We start from the raw sequence: 21,855 nt of genomic DNA, 5'->3' as shown, positions 1-21,855 counted from the left end.
ACCTCTCCATAGCTATACCTTTGAGTAGAGCTCTAGGTGAGTAACATGTGCCTGTGAGTGGCAACTTGACATATCTGGTGCTTGACTGGTGCCAAGGTAACAAGATCTTGCTCCCAATTCCTGCCCATAAAGTAGGATGACAAGCTGCAGCTTTAGCTGGATGCTTTCAGTTTCTCAAGAGATGAGGAGCTCAGTGAATAAAGGCACTTATGGTAGATTTCTATAGTTAACTTTACTGGTTTGGTTGTCATGTGACCAACTGACTGGTGTCCTCTAGATTTACATTACATTACATCTGAAAGCAACTGATGTCTGTTCCTGTGGATTCCAAGGATTGTTCAATCTCTCCTGCCACTAACAGGTCAGTGGCTACAGCATTGATACTAGATGAGTTGAACTGCTATTCCACACTGTAGGTGGATGACTTTCGATGGTAATGGCCAGGTGTGTGACTATTATGCTTAGCTTCCACAAAGATGCTCTACTGTATATGCCCTGTGCTGGTGTGACTGGTGCAATTCTTGATTTCGTATGCTCATGGCAAAGGTGTTCTGGATTCCATTAATATCCAACAGAAGCCCCCCATGGCTAGTGAGCTTAAATCAGCCTCTGACTACATAGTATCTGTCCTAATGTGACAAGCTGCATGGTTCCAGGATGGAAGGAGCCACCTCACTTGCACAGCATATAGTTGTAATGAGGTGGAGCTGGAGGGTGCGATCTGGTTGGGGCACGGTAATTTCATTAACCTGATTGCTTAATTGTTGCAGCCAGCACGCGTATATAGGACCCGGTTGTGGTTGCGTGTGTGACTGATTTGTAAGCGTGACGTGACTCTCCGTGCGCCAGTATCTCCTTTTCCGGAAGTTGTGGCTATATCCAACGCTGCAGGTAGGGCATCAGTGGACGGGGTCGTTTGCTTGCTGCATGGGTGGTTGTAATGTGCTTTGGTATCTTCCTTACAGTTGCAAGGGCTTGGTAAATCTAGCAGCTTGCGGTTGCTTCCGCTTTTAAGGTTTTCCAACTCTTACCGCGTGTAATCTGCCAGGTATGTCTCGTCTCCTTTTACCAACGTTTGGGTAGTAGGGGCATACCTAATACTGTGTTTGTATTTGTAGTGGATCGCGACTTGGAGTGTCCCGGTCCGACGTGAGCCAGACCATCAACGGGATACTAAGTCACTACAATTGCTGCTGTTTTGCCCGGATGTTTTATGTTTTGTTTCATGTTTTAATTGGTTTTAAGTATTAATGTGTTTTATTGATTGGATGTAAATTGGGGGGTGTCGTTGGGAAGGCTTGGTGCTGGGCGGTGAGGATCCGTGTCGGGCGATACCGCGCTGCGTGGTCGCGTGGCTTTCTTTTAGCCCACCCCTTGGGTGGATGTACCGGCGTCATGTACTGCGGGACCCCTTAGAGTGTTGTCTGACTGTACGCCTCCCATTCCCCTCCCGATAACAGCTGCCTGGTTTGGTTTTCCTCTTTTGTCGTGTGATTGGAGTGTTTTAAACATGATTTGATTTGTATTATTTGTGCTGTGATTTTGGTTTAGTAATTTGCTGTTTGGTTTCTTTGTGTTTTATTTGGAGTGTTAATTAACAGCAGCCTAATAAAGGGAGTGTTTATGGTCTTCGCGTCTCCCCTATGGTGATCACGAATCTGTGTCCTTTTATATTGGAGTGGGTTTTGAACTCCGGTATTCTAATTCTCTGGGTGCAATTCCCAGAGTGGCGTAGTCGGGTTGTCCATTTCCGTATTCCCTCGCTACTTCCTCCCTCAGTAACGCCACATACTGCATTCCTTGTCATGCTGTCCCCCCTCCCCCCAATGTGGTGGCTCTATTTCGGACTCAGGCGAAAGGAGCCGTGAATACAGGCAAATGGGGTTCATTTCGGGGAAAGCAGGCAGACATGTAAAGTTAATGACAGACCTGGGGAAACAGACTTGAACATGAACTAAATACAGGACATGACATCAGAACAAACGCAAGACAGCTGATACGATGGGAATTCACATGCGGATAATGAGGTGGGTGTGGCACACACAAGGACTGGACGCACAGGTCATTACAGAAAGCACATGTGGTACTTGATAGCATGTAGTTTCTGTTTAATTCTTGGCTCAACAATACAAATTATAACTGTCCAGAATCACATCATGCTTCTTGTTGCCTGGAGTTTGTGACTAAACAATTCCTAAGTGGTTCTGTGAGTGGTGAAAGCCTTGCTATGGTTAATCCTAATCAATATTACCTGGTGCCTAAAACAGTTTCAGCGAAGGTACTGAATGGTGTAGTGGACCGGGTACTAACCAGGCCATGAGCCTAGTCTGAGGCAACAACAAGCAGTGGCCTCACTCAAGCAAATGCTGACTCCGATCATCAATCCCCTCTATTGTGGGTTGGCTGTAAAGGTCACAACCTACTTTCAATGTGGTGGTGACTTAAGTGTTATGGACTGCTTGGTATCAGTTCAACTTGAGCTACATAAGGCAGTAATCCCGCATTTCTGGGTACTTGGCCATGGGCCTTTGGGGTGTAAAATTGCAGTGAACCACAGATTTACCTGCATTAATTTGAGTATGCATAGGATTCCAGGGGTGCTACCAAATAACACTTGGTTAATTGAAAGTTCAGTGGCAACAAATTAGTGTTTGCAAGGGTTCTCCAGATGTTAAGGTTTATACACAACTTTTTTTGTAAGATAATACATGGCCCAAAGGCTCCTGTGCCACAGACAATTATCAAGTATGGTGACAAGGGGCTGGTATCACAGTTGGAGATAAACACTCAGAGTGAAAGTGGCAGTTCAGCAACTACAATATCTTTTTTAAAAGGGAGTAATCACAAATAAACAAAGTAAGATGACTTCCATGGCAAAGGCAGCCTTCAAGGTTGGAACCTTCAACCAAAGAAATAATTATATTGCAAATTTTTGATGTCAATTTATGAAAAAATACCATCATCAAATATTTTGCCATTTCACCCTGCCCCACTCCATTGTCAGTGTTTATGCATAATGTTTACAGTATGTGGCGTGTTTCTCCGAAAAGCAATGATGGATGTTTTTGCACTATGAAATTCACTGAGATGTTTCATTTGATTCTTTTTCAACTTGACTGAGAAAATCTCACTAATGTCACCATGGGAAGTGAATTACACACTATTAATGGAATACAAAGAAAGGAGAATCTCAGAACAATTTTATTATACAGGTAGAATATGCCAGTGTACATTGTCAAAAAGCCAACTACTGAACTGTGCAATAAAAATTCAATCATTTTAAAAAGAAGCGCTACCTGGATGCGGGGTAAAAGTTGTCAAGTCTGGTACCACAGATTAGCAGAATGATAATGCATGATTTTTGGATTCTGTGGAACAGGAAAGCTTCATCTGCAGTGCTGATTTAATAATGAATTATAAACATGTTGAGGCTTGTACTACAGTATGACACCTCGTCTAAGCAGTGAATGAGCAGAAGTCCCTCGTCAAGCACTACAGAAAATAGCTGATCATCCAATGCAATCATCTCCTTTATTATAGTAGTTGTGTGTCTGGCTCGGCTGCTAAGTTTTTATATTGATAAAGCTTAAATACCAACTGGCAATATCAGCAAAGATTGACACATTGTACTGATGCCAATATCTAGATTTTTAATGGATATACCAATATGTTAACCACTACCTTGTGCTTATCTAAGGCTAGCTTTACTCCTTACCTGGCTAGCTAGTTGGCTGCATCAAGGTCTTGATCATTGCTACCATAGCTCTGTATCTTACCAAAAGAAAATCTGATACATTCTGAAACAAGGAAAACAAAAATAATATTGCATAAAATGAAACTCAGTGGTGGACATAGATGAGGAAGGTAGTGTGTTTTCTGTGGGCTAGGACTGTGTCTGTGAATTGGAATGTTGCTGGTGTGAATCCCATTAAGAAACTGTTCCATTAAGAAACTTCAGACCTGGCAGTAAACAACAGTAAGACTGAATGTTAGTACTGATTTCCCATCAAGAATGTGAAAAACCTCACTGAACGGAGAATGTAGAATTATGTACTGTATATGTGGCATCTAATACATACACTATATGGACAAAAGTATTAGGACACCTAGCTGTCATGTCCAGCCCCACTATGCTTGTCTGTTCCCAGTGTGTCCCTTGGGCGTAGCTGCTGATCAGCTGTGTCCAAAGCTCGTTAGTCTCACCTCTTGTTCCTGCCCTCTTGTTAACCAGCCACAGCTGCCTCGTGTTCACTCCTCTGTTAATAATGTATAAACATGTCTCCTAGTCCTGTGCTCCCAGTCTGGTTTTTGTTCTCTGTCTGCATCTGTTGCCTAGCCTGGTTTTCCCTAATAAACTCCTCTGCGAGGGGTTGCACTTGCTCCCAGCCTGCATTTGGGTCGTCCTTCTCCTACCATGTCATGACAACACCTACAGAAACTTTTGACATCCAATTCTAAATCCATAGGCATCAATCTGGAATTGGGGTGAGTTTCCTGAAGCCTTCTTAATGCTACATCGTTCCCTTTTTTAACATAGAACTTACAAACGATGGAGGATTAAGAAGGCTTTGGGAAACTCACCCTTAGTCCTCCTTTTGCAACTATAACAGAAGCCACTCTTCTAGAAAGGCTTTCCCCAAGATATTGGAGTGTGTCTATGGGAATTTTTGCCCATTCATCCTGAAGAGCATTTGTGAGGTCAGGCACTGATGTTGGATGTGAAGACCTGGCTCTCAATCTCTGTTCTAGTTCATCAAAAAGGTGTTAAATGGGGTTGAGGATATGGACTGTGTGTAGGCCAGTCACGTTCTTCCACACCAAACTCACCCAACCATGTCTTTATGGACCCTGCTTTGTGCACTGGGGCACAGTCATGCTGGGACAGAGAATAAACTTCCCCAAACTGTTCCGACAAAGCAGGAGGCATTAAATTGTCCAAAATGTCTTATGCTGAAGCACTAACAGTTCCCTTCACTGGCACTAAGGGGTCTAGCCCACCCCCTGAAAAACAACCCCGTACCATTATTCCTCCTCCACCAAATTTACAGGTGGGACAATGCAGCCAGGTTGATAACATTCTTCTGGCATCTGCCAAGGCCAGACTCATCCATCAGACTGCGAGACAGAGAAGTGTGATTCGTCACTCCAGACAACATGTTTCCATTGCTCGAGAGTCCAGTGGTGGCTTGCTTTACACCACTGCATCTGACGCTTGGTCAGAGGTGGATAGTTCAGGTCTGGAAAATAAAAATCCAGACAAAAATTTTGTTTCAACAACCCAGTTGAATATTCCGTGAATGGGACTCTTGATGCTCAACTGATTGGTTGAAACAAAATCTTGGTCTGGATCTTTATTTCCTGGACTCGAGCTTTTCGCCTCTACGCTTCGTGACGTGAGGCTTGCATGCAGCTGGAAGCCCATTCCATGAAGCTCCCGGTGTCAGGATCCGCGGAGGACAGGCAGGCAGGCAGCGGGGAAGGACGAGGCGGGTAGGCGGAATACAAGGTAAATGAGGGTTTAATCGGGAAGACTGGGGAACACTGATGCACATTACATCAATGACCGACATCAGACAGGGCAAGACATGGACTGATATAGAAGAGACAAAATCGAAATAACCGGGAACAGCTGGGCATGATCAGGGAAGCACACGTGGATGATCAGAGGGTGTGGCACACACGAGGATTGGACGAGCCGGGTGTGACACCTGGCACAGTTTTTGCGCTGGGATTAATGCCGGAGGAAGTTTGTAACTCTGCAGTTATTGAGATAAGAAAGTGCTGCCAACTTTTATGCACTACTGTACGTGCTTCAGCACTCAGCAACCCTGGTCTGTTACTGTTACAAACTGACTTATTGTAAGGATGGCATCCTATGACAGTACCACCCTTGAATTCACTGAGCTCAGAACGACCCATACATCACATTGTAAACCTGACTGTGTGGCTAGGTGTTCTATTATTACACCTTTGCTGTAACACAATTAGCCATTTTACCTTTGTCCTCATCACATCAGTTCATTTTCACAGTACGTTACGTTATTTATTCCCAAGGTCTGCCACGTGCATCCGCATCCATGTCAAATAAAAAGCGATTTACAACATACAATTCAGAGTTGGTGAAAAGAGATAACTTTTCTGAACGGATAATGCACAACTAAAGAGACTTGGGGGATATGATATTGCTGAATTTCCCTGTTAGTTGGATAACTTAAGGCAAATGTGAAGACTCCTCCAATAGGAGGAGAGATAAGTGACCTTTATATTGGACAATCCGTATATTTGGCTTAAGTTATCTGGCAAATGAATACTGTACCACCACTCGTGTTTTCAGTTCAGTTTGAAGGAAAAACAGCCCTGGAAAATCATGCAAAAACAAAGTACCACCAAAGTTTTGTATTAACCAAACACAAAAATCCAAATAAGTAAGTAAATAAGCAAAGAAACAAATAAATAAATAGTGAATGAATGAATTTTAAAACTTTAAATAAGGATGCTTGGAGCTTAAAGCATTCATTGAGGGACTGCAGGGGCCATACAAATAGATGAGATATACATATGGAAAAGAGGTGAAAAATGTCAGTGTTAGGTTGCCCAGGTTGTCTGTAATTTATTATAATATATATAATAATGTTTTATTGCTATATCTTCAGGGTTAGGTTTTATAATAGATTATAATTAGACAATATATAGTATATTTAATGCAGAAGTCGACAGTCCAAAGGAAGTGCAACTGCTTCTGTGTCAGGGCAAATACAGGTAAGAGTGGCAATAGAGATTCCAACCTCTATTAACATAATATATTTGCAAAAATGGTTTAATCTCCCACACCCCAAAATAAGTGTCCTGGTTTTTCACAAATCAAAGGTGGCAACCCTTCAGGCACAGTCAGCTATAATAAATTGGCATGCATAAGATGATTATTTATTACTTTAGATTGTAATAGTCTAGATATTGAGCTCTGCTTAAAAGTTCCGGGTTTAGATTTACACGATGCCTTGGGCAACCACCCACCCTCAGACCCCCACCACCCCAACAAAAATAGTCTATTTGTTGTATATATCTCCCAACCTGCCACCCCCATCCAAAATAAAATGGCACTCTCATTTTATTGAGAAATTTGGCACGATACAAATAAACAACATTAAATTTACAACTTACAACTGTATTAGAACTGTACAAAGTTCGAGGTGTGCTATTTGATAGATTCCCCCACTCCCCCTGCCTTGGGCTCCCAGTGGGGTGACCTGAGGTCAGTCTACCCAGCACCCTCCGCATTTCTTACTTCTAAGTGGTAGCCAGCCTAGCTCACAAACCAGAACCAGGGCACCCACTCCAGCAAGGTTCATTGACCCACACAGTAGTATGATATCGCTGATGTGCAGATGCGCGATAGAAGACCAGTTACGCTAATGTCACCATTCCGATGTTTTTTTTGGTGCAGGTGGCTCATGTCATCCATTCTTAAATCCAGCAGTGCTGCTTAGCATATTTTCTTATAGTCTCAGCAACTACAGTAGGAAACCAGAGCTGGAAGAAGCGCTGGTGAATATGGTGGTTTGAGACATTGGGATTCCATAATGGAAATATCAGATCCATTGTTATGATCACCATCATCATCATCATCATCATCACCATCCCCATCCCCATCACCATCCTCTTCACCACATCCACAGCCATCAAGCTCTCTACCTGAACACAACCTCAGGGATTTTTCTTTATACTCATTCGTTGTCATATATTTGTTATATTTACTAAGAATATTTGTCAGCATGGTTTAGATCAGTGTTTCTCAAACATTTTCAGTTTTAGGTGGTGGAGACGTTGCAGGCAGCAGGGTAGGCAGGATATCTCGATAATTTGGGGTCTCCAGGTAGCACAGCCCAGGGGGAGAAGGGGAAATAAAATGTGCAATTAGCTAAAGTAGGGGAGACTAGAGGCAGTGCAAACAGTTAGTTGAGTGTAATATGTAAGATATGGTTATGGCAGCGTAAATATCAGAGAGAGGCAGATGGGAACGCAGCCATGGGGAATCCCTGTAATGTTGGCACTCCAATTCCACAAGGCAGTGTGAAGCTAGAGTGACAGCACTGACAGTTGTTTATCCAAACCCAATGGCACCGAACCCCACCCAACTCTATACCTCACACTGTAGATCTAACTGGGAGTGAGCAGTTAGCTAGAGCTAGATATAGAGTCCCTATAAGCTAGATTAAACAAGTGTGTTTTTACATTAGATTCGAATATTGAGAGTGAGCCTGAATTTCATATATCTGATGGATGGAAGACTATTCCACAGCTGAGAAGCTCTATAAGAGAGTACTCTTCAGCCTGCCATGGTTCTTTTCAAAATCATTTACTATTTTGACAACGTGTGTACATGGGGTGAAAATGAGCAATGCGCTGGTAGGAAACTAGCAAAACCATTTTGCGCTGCATTTTGCGCAGGTGGAAAATAGAGTCCTAAGTTGCCGAAACACAACCTTTTCAATGATCTTTCCTAAGAAAGGTAGGTTTGATATACTGTAGGGCTATAGTTACTTATTACTGAGGTATTTAACATGGGCTTTTTAAAAAGAGGTTTGATAACTGTGGTCTTCAGGGCCCTTGGAAAAAGGACTGACTGAAATATTGACTATTTGTAGCACATCTGATGCTATACAGTTAAAAACATCTTTAATTAAAGAACCTTGAAGGCAGAGTATTGAGGCAGCAGGTAGTAGGCCTAAGGTGCTTAGCAATTTCTATCAAGGTTGCATGATCTAGGAGTTGAAAATGTGCCAACTAAAGTAGTCCTAGGCAGAGGCAAAGGTGACATCGACATTTTGCCTGAGATGAAATTACGGACTGTTTGTCTTACCCTCATAATTTCATCTGTGAAAAAAGATGTCAAGTCATTGCCTGATTTGGTGGATAACAGTTCAGGAGGATGTGATACTGAAGGGTCTGTCAGTCTGTCAACAGCAGTAAGGTGTGTGCATTATTTTATACATAATTATAGGGAAAAACAACTGTCTTACCCTTAAAGTTCTAAATTGTGGATGCAAAGTCTCTCATTAGAGATGTCAGTAAACCAGGAGTTTGGTTTTTCGCCACCTGCACCTGCACCTGCACGCCTTTTGACACTCTTGTTTTTGAGCTGTGTGCCAGTGTGGCATTTCAGTGTGGCACTTCTCTATGGTGCTTTTTTCTTACCAAAGACAACTTTGACGTTCCTGGAGGCAGTGGCATAAACAATGTCCATAACTTTAGAACTGAAACTGTCTACGAGTTCATTGACAAGGGGTTGAAGGTAGAGTTGGTATGGGTGTAACATCCTGAGTAAATAATGCACATGTTTGCATTTATATAGCATTTTCTGATTATATCTGTTTTAGCTCTGCTGATATCAGCAGCAATGGTCATTTTAAAGAAAACACAGTAATGATCGTAAAGGGCAATATTAAAATCACCCATGATAACAACACAGTTAAAATCAAAACATATGGCAGACAGCAGTTTAACAAAGTCAGCAGAAAAGCTTGCACTATATTTTGGAGGCCTATATATGGTTATTAATATTGCTCAATAGGAGGATCATTAATTTAATCATAAATAGATTGTGATTTGCCAGCCAAGGACCTGATATTCATTGTGTGAACCACAATGCTCTCACCGATTCAAGATTAGTTTAAAAAATAAGCAAGTCTGGGGCTTGTGTTCTACCTCAAATTACAATTTGCATGCAAGAGACCAGATGATTATAAGGAAATCCGTTGATCTGTGGTGATCTGTGATGGATTACAGCATTAATCACAGTAGCTCTCATGGTTCCTCTAGAGCTCCTGTACAGTGGATGTGGCTAACATGACCTGATATCCTGGGTTGTTTTATACAAGATGCAGCCAACAGACTTTCCTAGGAAAGGGAGCCCCTCCGTGGTGGCTGAGCACGGCTGGGTGTTCCCATCTCTTATGATCTTGGCTTTGATTATGGAATTTCCAATAAGTTGCTGGTTGTCTTCCTCAATGGATTTATTTAAAATCTTCCTTGGTGTTAGTGTATTGTAGATTTCAGGTCTTTCTCATTGGGTCTCTGCACCCCTTCCCCCCCCCCCGCCTCCATTTTGGCAGAGAGCCTGTCATGCAGTAAATGCAGCAGCTGGGCTGGGTACCTGCTGAGTGACTCTTATTTGTTGATTGATTTCACATTCAACATCACAAACACAGCATGCAGTATTGCAGAATCATGTTTAAACAAGGGCTGCTGGTGTTAAGAAAAGTCTAAAGGTGACCAGCTGAAGCTGCTTCTGCTCCAGATCACCACTGAGCATACTTTCCATCCATCCATCCATGCATCCATGCATCCATCCATCCAACTTTCAACTTATCCTGAGCAGGACTGCAGGGGGTATGGAGCCTGTTCCACACAGCACATGGCGTGGACAGGAAGTAAATCGTATTTTAAACATAAAAATGTGAAGGCAGTAAATAATGAACACAACTGGACACAGACCATGCTGCAGATTACTACATCCAGCTTGTCAGATGATGTCATACTAAACATTCTTTTTTCATTTCAGAGATAGTTTTATCAGCCTATACTACACTGCCATCTGTGGGTCACAGTGCTTAACTGACCCCAATAATCTAATTTCCTATAATTGACATTCATGGATTCAGTTAGTCAGTGCCTAACCAGTACATTTCCATTTCTCCCATCACAAGCAATGTCTTTTGTATTCACCCCACAGATAACATCTCTTTATATTAAGCGAATGCAGCTGCCAGAATTATATGTGATACACTTTGTATATCTTCTAATAAACTACTTAGAAACTAAAGTACTTAAGATGCACATCTGAGTGAGAAATATTAAGTTCTTAAGTTGAACAGCATTCAAGCGTTGAAGGCACATTTAAATCAATTCAAATTCAAATTTATAAAATTAGATGAATGTCTACACGGCATTGGTACAACATAGGTGAAAATGGAAACATTTAAATTGCATTTGAATACCTCACTTTTAAAAAGGACTATGGATATCTATATTTCACAAAAGTATTTTTCAAGCAATTAAAAGTACATTTCCTGTGTGACTGGTAGTGGATCTAGTTTATATAAATAATACCATATATCTACCACAAGGTGGGGCCAAAATCCTAAATAACCATGATCTTTTGGACACTCTTAGTTTTTCCACATCCAGTACAGCACTAGGGCAAAGTAAGGTAGTCATACAGATCAAGTCAAAACTAATTCACAGTCCAGGCAGGGAAAGAGCCATCTGGATTACCCAACCCCCAGTACTGAAGTGGAACACCTCTATGATGCACACTATTGAATATGATCACACACTTTAAAATCTCATAATCGACAATAAGAGAATGCACATGAAGCATTCATTCTATAAATACAGACATCCTATCTTTCCCAAAAATCGCAGGGGTTTCACCAAGATCACTGTCTATTCCATCTCACAAGTGATCCATGATCTCCTGGAAACTCACGTAAAAGCACACATTTCCAAATTTACCAGCAGATTATTTAATAATCAATCCTTGATTTTCCTTCAAGTGGGATGTCTGTAATTATGTCTGGCTTCGTGTACTACTATACAACATCATTCCTGACCTGACAATACTCTTCCTTAAGTTTTCCTTGGTTGTGTTGAGCAGGGCCTTGATGACCCATGATTAAGCCAACCCGCAACCCCAACCACTGCCCCCCCAGCTGTGTCGGAGAATAGGTGAGGAGTTTCTACGGCAGTATACTTGCTGATTGCTTCGTTCTCACTCCTCACAACAACCAGCTAAGACACTGCCAGAGAAACACCCACAGCGCGCTTAAGGCTCCTCTCTCAATCTGTCTCTGGTTGAGTCTCTCGTTCTGTCACGTTCTTTCGGAGTCCCTGTTAATGTATTGCCGGAAAGCTGGGATGCAGCAATGGCAGTTTAGTTCTGAAGACTGTGCATGCAAAACAGCACCAGAGTCACCCTTGTCCACTGGCCGTCAGCACAGTTTTGTGCAATTCAGTCTGTTTTCTGCCCGACACTGAGAAGGTTAGACTCTGTGTCTCTGAAAAATAAAAGAATAATTTTCAGTTAATTGATTTCACTTACACAAATAATTTATTTTTCTTTCTTAAACATGGATACTCCAATGACAGAAATAAAGATGTTGTGGGATATACAGCATATCTGGTGAACCTTTTACTTTGAACTGCATACTGTATGAAATTATACTTACAAAACCATGGACATATACATTAAATGAATGTCATCCAAAACTACCCCAAAAACAGTACATTTCTTAAAAAATATTTTTGAAACAAAGAATATTTATAAATTTCATACATTGGACAATTAAATAAGTAACTGGAGTAACTAGACTAAAGTTCTGCAATCTCTAAAAATTGCAATTGTGTATACAATTTTTGCCACTAGTGTAGTTTTTAACTCACCACATGTGTTTTACTCACCTATCTCAGCAGTTCAATGGCCCTGGTCACATGACAGCACTACTGGGATAGGTTCTGCTGGGCATGTGCTGGTACTGACAGGTGCTATCTTTAATGGCTTCTCTGCATACAGTAGGATCACGTGCGCTGGCAGATCTGTTGCTGAAGATGTGAAACAGCAGCATTTACATTTTGGCAGGAGAAAATGAGGATTCGGCAATACAGGACAGAGAATAAACAAAGACAAACATGGCCCCAAACCTGTGCCTGAGGAGGATAAGCCACCTGGTTCAGCATTATGTGTAACACACCTGGTCTTTGCCGGTTTCTGGACGCGAACCTGTGGCCAGCTCCACTCCCTACCCCATGAGACCACACCCACTTTCACAGTGTTACTCTGATAAATAAGTGCCAAAAACTCCTCCATCTTGAAATAGCTACATGGTGAGTCACAGAGAAAGAAGATATAAGAAAAGTTGTGGCAGGGTGCAGACCATGCAAAGGGGGCTGGAGGCCTACTGGCTGATAGCTATATGCATGGGTGTCACAATGGGAATGTGGACATCACTGCACAGCAGTAAGGAGGGTCTCTGTTTGCATCAGCGTGTAGCTCAGGCAGAGGCAGAAACTGAAGAGGGGACAGTCCAAAATTCATTAGTCTTAATAATTCCATTAAGATAAACTGTTGCATCAGACCACCAGGCAATGACAGCAGGTGAGGAATTCATTTTGGTATGGTATCTAAGCAGGGTTTATGATTGACAGGGCTCCATATCCCCTCACTGAAGGCTAGGGGACCTGATGTCATAGAAAAACCTTAAATGTCACCTTGCATAGACTTTTGGATTAATGCTTCTGGTCACACCTTAGTTAAGTTTCCTCCTTACAGTAAACTGTGCTAAATAAGCATGATAAGTCTGCTGCTTTTCACAGAGGACAAATTGCAGGCTTATAATAAGAACATTACCTGAATGAGGAAAAGACTCACAGAAACACATAGTACAGTATGACTTGCAGTTCCTGGTACATTGAGTATTACTGTACATTTAAAAAGAAACTTAATTACAATTTGCTCCTTGAAGAGCATACAAATGTTCTACAGCAGTATTTCCCAACCCGGTCCTCTGGAATCCCCAGCAGTCCATGTTTTTGCTTCCTCCCAGTTCTCTGCCTGATAGTTCACATTTTTGCTCCTTTCCCTTTCCTGGCAGGGAGAAAAAAAACATGGACTGTCTGAAGTTCCCCAAGGACCAGATTCGGAAACAAGAGCCATTTATGCACCACATAAGCATAAACAATTCCTTAATGTCTTCTTATCTATGTAACTTTTAGATAGCTTTCATTCAACACAATACAATTTTTTACTGTAAACATGAATAAACAACACAAATATTTAATCATGGAAGCTAACGCTAAATTCTATACCAAAAAGACATTTCGTATTTTAAATGCCTGAGAATTTTACTGAAAAAATGCATGTTTAAAAAGAAGACTAACATACTGCAAAATACATCACCTAATATGGTATATCCTGCTTTATGATTAATATACTAAAGAATGGCACTTTCTGTTTCTCAAGTATGAGAAAATGATTTGGAAATGCCTCTTTGGTGTACGCTATTCATAATAAGTGCAATTAAGTAGTAATCATTTTTGCTTTCACTGGAAGAACACGAATGGAAATAATCCAGTAGGGGGTTCTGCTTTTCCTTATTTTTTCCATAATAACTTGCACCAGGATCTGTTGTGACTCATTGTGATAAGTGATGGAATTCTGTCCTTTTTTCTGGACCAAGAGTCATTGTAGTGTTGAATTGATTGCAATCACTGTACTGCCTTACACAGTCAAAGAAAATGTTTCAAATTGTTTATCTGAGTAAAAAAAAAAACAATTAGAACACGTGCAAATAAAGAGAATGAAAATTAAGATTTTTTTCGGTTGTCCCAAAAGTTACTGATATTTTGTTAGATGGCTAAAACAACATCGCTTCAGGTTCCAAACCTCTCCTCAGGGGCACATCAGCCATTCCATGTGTTTGTTAAATCTCACCACCAGCTCATTCAATTTATTAATAATTAGTTAAACTATTTCATGACATATTGCTTAGCACAGGGGTGTCAAACTGCAGTCCTGGAGGGCTGCAGCCCTGTATAGCTTAGTTCTTTCCTTGTTCCACCACAAATGATTCAGCTCAAGGGCTGTGTGGAACCAAAAACTGTGCAGGGCTCTGGCCCTGCAGGACTGCAGTTTGACACCCCTGGCCTAGCCAAACATGGCATGCTACTAGCTGCATCAAATACATTGGTATTTTGTATGATTAGTGAAATGGTTAAGCTATCACACTTTGACAGACGTAAAATCACACATCAACATGAAGATCACTTAAACTTGACTGCTTAATATTTTTGCACAGTGCTGTCTATAATATAGATGCTGTCTATAATATATATAATATATAATATTATAGGATGGACATTCCTGGAACTAAATGATCGTATTTAAAGACTGAAAAAATGCGAGCACAACATTAAGTGACAGAGACTAATGTGCTGTATAGTATCTAAACAAATACAATGAGCTATCATTTAGAAAATCAAGCTAGCTGTAATTTAAGCCTCATTTAAAACTTGTACAGTTTTCAGAGCAAAGATCCCAGCAGAAACCTCATCAAATGCTCATCATACCTAATGAACAACTGGATATGATCTGACTGGCTGGGTACTGGTGAGGATATGTATCAATACTTAAACCAATCACTTCCCGGTTTGCTATCTATTGCTAACTCCAAAGCTAATGACATGTGACAGGAAATGGGGCTTGTGTTGCCCTGTGGGAAAGAATTAAGCTACACAGGGCTCTAGCCCTCCAGAACACCCCTGTGCTAAGCAATACTTCATCAAATAATTTAACTAATTATTAATAAATTAAATTTAAAAATTCTATTTTTGTCTTGCACAGTCTAAGGGTGATTTAGGGAGGGTACATTTCACTACATGTTGTACTTGTAAAACCATGTATGTGATGAATAAAGTTTCTTGTATCTTGGGGATTTGTGGGGGGGGGGGGTTGTGACAGGTTTCAGGAAGGTACTTCAAACAAACTTGGGCGAGGGAGCCCAGTATCTATTGCCAGAAACAGGTATGCCATTCAATGGCTGCTTTGGCAAAAATACTTGAAAATAGAATAAAAGTTTACTGATAGCATAGTATATTTGAATCCAGCTGGATATTTTACTGGTCAAGTACTGCAATAGCAGGTCATCTCCTAGCACTGGAACTGGTCTGGAAGTTCTTCACCCAGTCAACTGTATTCCAACAAACCAAGATAGGCACAACAAACACCTATTATACAGAGTGGACTAAAATATCATAAACACCATATTATAAACGATTTTAACATTGTTTAAAGTTGTAGGTGTGCACAACAAGGGACCTGACTGTCTGTACTTTTGATATGTGACTTTTCTAAACAAAATGAGGCAACTAATAGGTCTGCTGAGGCCAAAGAATTTGTACCTCAACCGCAGGAGCATCTGTTAGAAAAATTGCAAAATGATTTAACGTGTGAAGAAGAATAGCCTCCAAATACAAGAGCGCAGACATGGACAAACTGCATCAGAAATTGGGACCAGTTGGTGCAAGGTGATCACCAACAAGGGTAGATGAATACTTAAAAACAGTTTCTAAAAGCCATAGAAATATTGCTTGAAGTGAGAACCTCTGTTACTCAATCTCAACAAAAACTACATAATGTGATCTCGACAAAGCTTGAATAATTAATATCAGTCCTGCTGTTTGGCGACTGCTGTGATCCAAGACCTATGCGCGAGATTTATATCCTATCTAAGAAGCACATAAGAAGTGGTGTGTGGCTGAGTAGGTTAGTCTTCTGCGCTTGGAAGGTTGCTGGTTTGAGCCTGGCTTTGGCTCAAACCTGTTGGTTATAACCTGTTATTTGAAGTTCTGGAGCACAAAGCATAAAATATATGTCCACCTCCTTCATCCATCAAACAACTGGATGAGGCTTGATAACAGTCCAACATCCCATGGCACACGGTTCAGGATCCGTATGAGAAAATTCATTTATGTGCATTAAAGACATTAAAGACTATTGCATAACAATTATATTTTTCCATTTTAAATACCTGCATACTGTAGTGGCTAATTCTGTTTTTTTTTTCAGTTGTTAGATGTGGAATTAGAAGAACAACCAGAAGAATTGTTTGAATATTGATACTGGAAACATAAATCATCTATAAAATCATATTTTTTTTGCTAATAATAAATGTTATACTCCATAATCTAAATAAACAGTGCAAAGCACATGATATAAATATTTGCCCCTGCAGAGTGCTGTCAAATGAGGACCATATTTATCCAAACACAAACACATATTTGTAGTCATATCTTTGTGGGGACTCTCCATTCATTTGTATGGGCATAACCTTAATCCTAGTAATGACAACTAACCCCTTCCCAGCCCTAACTTTAACCATAAATAACCAAGCAAAATTTACTTTTTGATTGCAGTCACAGATTTTTACAGTATAACATCCTACAGTATGAGGACAAAAAAACGTCAAAATAACAGGTTTTCATCACATTGTGGCGACCAAATGTCCCCACAATGTAATAAAAACATACATCCCACACACACACACAAGGCAATTTAGTTACCAATGTACTGTACCAAGTATTTGAAGCGTGGGAAATACCCATGAGCTTCTCACAGACAGATATAGGCTGATAGGCAAAATTTGCCGTAAGTCCATGACCTTGTACTGAAGTGGCTGGAAGACTGTTTTATGGAAAAGGCATAAATTCTAACTAAGCAGAAATTAATCAGTGTTACTCAAATATGACATTAAGTTCTTAATCTTCTTCTTGAAGCAATTTTTAGACAGTGCCTGTCTATGCTACAAAAAGGAATATACACCTTGTTTTCAGTCAGCCACATCAGGCTGTCATTTCCATTGCTAGCACCTCATTTGAGTCAAATCAATTCAGTATCAGCCTGCAGACTTTTGATGCTCACCTGGTTATATAAATGTAACAGGTTTGTACTGTTTTCAAATATTTCCATCATTTAGTTTGCAGTGTTGTGTTTCATAGCCTACAGTTAACAACAATTAACAGGATAGAATAGAATAAATGAAAATGAACATTTTCCCAGTTAGTCTTCAACTAATTATTCAATAAAACTTTATTCTAGAAGTTTTGTGGTTAATCTCAGTACTTTTCTGCAAATTCCAATCTGGCTTTCTGATTCTTAGAACTGCTGATGAGTGGATTGCACCTTGTGGTATGGCAGCTATATTTCTGCTCTTGAAAGTGTCATTGAATGGTGGATTGTGATACCCCCACCTCTGCCCTGTAGAAATTGTTGGTGATGTCAGACTTGTTTTTGGGTTCTTTTCACAGGTCTCGCAATGTTTCTGTTGTCAGCTGTTGTTTTCCTTGACCAACCCAATCTGTTGCTTAATAAGCAACTGAATATGATCTGACTGCTGCTAAGTGCCTAATGGGTTTCTTTCATGTACAGGACAATCCAAATTGTCGTATTTACTATGTTTGTGCAATCTGTCTGATTGATTTTCCCTCTTCTCAGATACAGAGTGACTTGCTTTCCCCCCGTAGGCAGCTCTCTGGTCTTCATGCTGGTTTATACATTTTAACAACAAATACAGTCTTCACAGTTTAAACCCAAGGCTAAAACCAAGAGCAGACATTCAGAGCGATCTACTGTTTAAAACAGTCAATCTATCAGGACACACTTAAATAACATGAAACATCAGTCACTCACATGTTCCCGTACTGTTGCTCAAATTTAAGTGGTCTGATACAAAAGAATCTTTGTTTAAAGGATTGATGTTTAAATTCCAGGAAGTAAAAGCTGAAATTCTGGTCTTTGTCTCACAGTAATTTTTTGATTTCAAACCCAAATTTCTTCTGCTTATAGCAAAAACAAATGAACTGGTCTGGTCCTTCTAATAGTTTCGGAGGGGACTCTATACTGCTTTTCTGATCATATTTAGACATGAACGGGCATGTACAGAGACACACATTTATAAAAAAATAATTTGTGACATGAAATTTTTATGGTCTTCATAGTGCTTATGTTACATAATTTGTTAATAAGTTTCATATCAAAGGTTTAGTGTTTGAAGTGAGCATTTATGAAAAACACCATGTAACAATTATAACAAAGAATAAATAAAGAATGAACAGTAAAACGTTACATAAGGGTGCTCATTGAAGAGTACAAGACACCAAATAAGCGGTTCATGACAACCAACATATCTCCACAAAGGCATTTATAAAGGTTCATTCCTTTTTTGTAGTTATCATAAATGCTGACACTAGGAACTCCTGTGTCAAGTTGAAGGATCACCTAAATCGGCTGTCATACAGGTCTGTTATGACACTTTTTTCATTTAAGCGACATAAAACTAAGACTGACTCTACACTTCAGTGTTTCAGAGTGACATAAAGTAACCAAATTAAATTATAATGTGGAACCATACAATAAAATTATTTACAGTGTTTCCTTGTACAAACAATTACACCAAATAGGTTTGTTTGCTAATAGTTTAGTATTAAATAATTGTGATGCATTTTCCTAACTATATTTTAATTTTTTTATTCTTACTGTATGTTTACTTAATTCCCTGCTCTCATTATTACTTCTATTCTTGGCTGGAGCAACTGTAGTAAAACTAAATTTCACCCTGAGATTAATAAAGTATTCTGGATCTGATTCTGATTGATTTTGACTCTTATGTTAATGCTAAATTCTTGTCCATATCCAAAAGGATATGGGGTATGAGGTTGTAAAGGAACCTTACTGGTATGTCGTTTTTGTGATTTACATACTTACCTACATATGAAATCAAAAGGGGCTCTCTTTATAATTACAATTGTAAAACTCTGTATCTACCAGGATCATTTCCTTACAAAAATATGGTATATTGTGTTTTAAAAAAATATGCATAACATCCTGACCCATAATATCTGCAGATAATTCAAAACTCACTTATTTTAACTATGTAAAATTACGGCTTGAGGATAGTTGCGATCACAACATATTTCCTCACCATTACTGACATGGTACAGGCCATGGTCCAACCCCTCCACCCAACATCAATGACAGTCAAACCTGCTAATGCATCATTTAGTGGAAGAATCAGGTAGAGGACACAGAAGACACTGCATTCCTGTTCCATCCCTATCAGGTTACCCCATCAGTTTACTAATCAATCTATTTGAATAATTAACAGTCTCTATCTCATGAGAGCTGGTGACGTGGAAAAATCTGCCACCACTCTCTAGATTGAATATTTGTGGGTATAGGGTATGAGTAGGTCTATGCAGTAGGAATGAAATATATCCTAAAAACTGTCACTGCCATTTGAGACTGCACATCTGGCTTTTGCTATATCAAACAAATGGTAAAGTGTTAAAAATCATTTTCTTACTGATATCAGTAATCAACTGTCAATGTCTCATGCAGAACGATTCTACAATTTACCCTGTATACAGTTCAATTGATAATGTGAAAATAGTGTGTTTTTCTCTGATTTATTTTGTGGATATGATCTGTATATGGAATAGCGTTATACAACTTACTGGCATTATGTTTAGTTTTGGTATGTGTACCGGCATACATGTAATACTGTATATGGTTTACATATGGACCAAATATGTGCAGAGAAACCTCCTTAGAGCTAGATAGCTGAGTGTTAGAACTTATCTGAAAGCAGTACGCTGTGCTCATAACTGGTTTAGGAGGAAGTACAATCTGAAACAAAGCTCACATTAATGTATAGCCAGTTAATTTGCTTGATAAATCATCCGTACCATCTCAACAAATTTATTTAGCATGCTATTGATGTATAAAATCACACAATGAAACATAGCAGAAACTCATGCCAGGTGTAATGTGACTTTACAGCAGAGAAGAGAATCAACTATGCAATATACTATTATTCGCTTAGTTTTTTACTTCATACTTTCTTGTAAAAATGTACTCCATTTTAATTAATTGCTTAGGGGGATATTTTGACTTCTCAGAATCAATGAAATGTGAAAAATGTATCATGCATTGTGAAGAAATAGATTTTCAGGTTTCTAGCTTAGATGGGTCACATGCAGTAAAATCTGGTTCAGCCAAGCTTCCAGTGTGCAGTCTCAGACAACACACAATTGAAATGGCCGCTTTTTACAGTATGAAAAGTCAGTGTTTTTGTTTTATAACATTGTTACGTAATGGCATGTATAGAAAGTAAAATACTTTAAATATGCTTTTAATATTCAGACATGCTTAATACAAATTTAAGGACATATTTCACGTACAATGAGACATGTATGAAAAATATCTTACCCAGAAAGCAGTGTTTGCCGGGTTGCTATACAGCCTGCGAACATCTGGCATCAGCATCTGTAATATGGGTAATGGCATGAGGCCTGGCTGAAGTTCCAATCCAATCCAACTTCAAGTCCTGATAAATCCTACATCAATATTGTGATGACCAGCAGTTGTCACAAAAACACACATGCAGTTTGCAGTGTCGATCAAAAAGAATGAATCTGAGTGCAGGTTACCCATGAACAAAATGGAGAAAACAAATCTATCTATCCATCCATCCATCCATCCATCCGTCCGTCCGTCCGTCCGTCCATCCATCTTTCCAGCCAAAGCAGCTCTTAAGGAAGTGACTGAATGCTTCTCTGTTGTTCTGTAACAAAAAGGCTGTTGGTTCAAACCTTGAGCCTGAAAAAGCAGATAAAAGCTCCATCTGAGTAGATCACCAGTTACATCCAGCTTCATGGGCTTATTTGGACTCCAAGTTACTTCTTGTAATTAACTACAGTAATTTTAAATGCTGCTAACTGTCCTGCTCACAATTCACGCTGCAATTCAAGGTATAAGCATGTATTTTCATACATATATACATACAACCACCTGCAACAAGCGATATAGAGTCTCTCTGTCCAAACTCTTCAAAGCCGAGGGAGTGAGAGAAGCCTGCTCCTCTCCTTATAACTGCGTTCACCACTGGGTCAGCTTGCCGTCTGCGCACTTCTCTCTCACCAGGCATGGTGTACAAGCCCTGACATGCCCGCCACTTCCCCCGGCAGTATTTTGCTCTTTACTAGGGGTGTGATTGGTCAAGCCAGAGATTATTCTTATTAAAGCCTAAGATAATATGGAATGTAACTATTTAACGAAAAGGCTTTAACATTATTACCACTGAATTCGATGCAATTTATCTGCTTGTGCTCTAAATACAACTGCAGTAAAACCTCCGATTGCGAGCATAATTCGTTCCGGAAACGTGCTTGTAATCCAAAGCACTCGTATATCAATTTTCCCATTAGAAATAATGGAAACTCAGATGATTCGTTCCACAACCCAAA

At 39.9% G+C, this 21,855-nt stretch overlaps 1 long non-coding RNA gene across 2 annotated transcripts; it reads right to left on the bottom strand.

The window, feature by feature from the left end:
* Nucleotides 1-12,465: 12,465 nt before the first annotated feature.
* On the bottom strand, nucleotides 12,466-21,493 carry LOC125722398 (uncharacterized). Of its 2 annotated transcripts, none has more exons than XR_007386360.1 (3): nucleotides 21,401-21,493; nucleotides 20,819-20,875; nucleotides 12,466-12,600 (listed from the first exon to the last, which is right to left on the bottom strand). It is a non-coding gene; the product is annotated as an uncharacterized LOC125722398 (long non-coding RNA). The 2 variants fall into 2 exon arrangements; XR_007386361.1 differs by lacking the exon at nucleotides 12,466-12,600 and adding an exon at nucleotides 13,544-13,642.
* Nucleotides 21,494-21,855: the final 362 nt, after the last annotated feature.

This window comes from Brienomyrus brachyistius, unplaced genomic scaffold (genome assembly GCF_023856365.1).
Source record: "Brienomyrus brachyistius isolate T26 unplaced genomic scaffold, BBRACH_0.4 scaffold38, whole genome shotgun sequence".
Lineage (NCBI taxonomy): Eukaryota > Metazoa > Chordata > Actinopteri > Osteoglossiformes > Mormyridae > Brienomyrus > Brienomyrus brachyistius.
The sequence above is the reverse complement of the archived record's forward strand: the minus strand, read 5'-3'. Positions and strand labels throughout refer to the sequence as shown.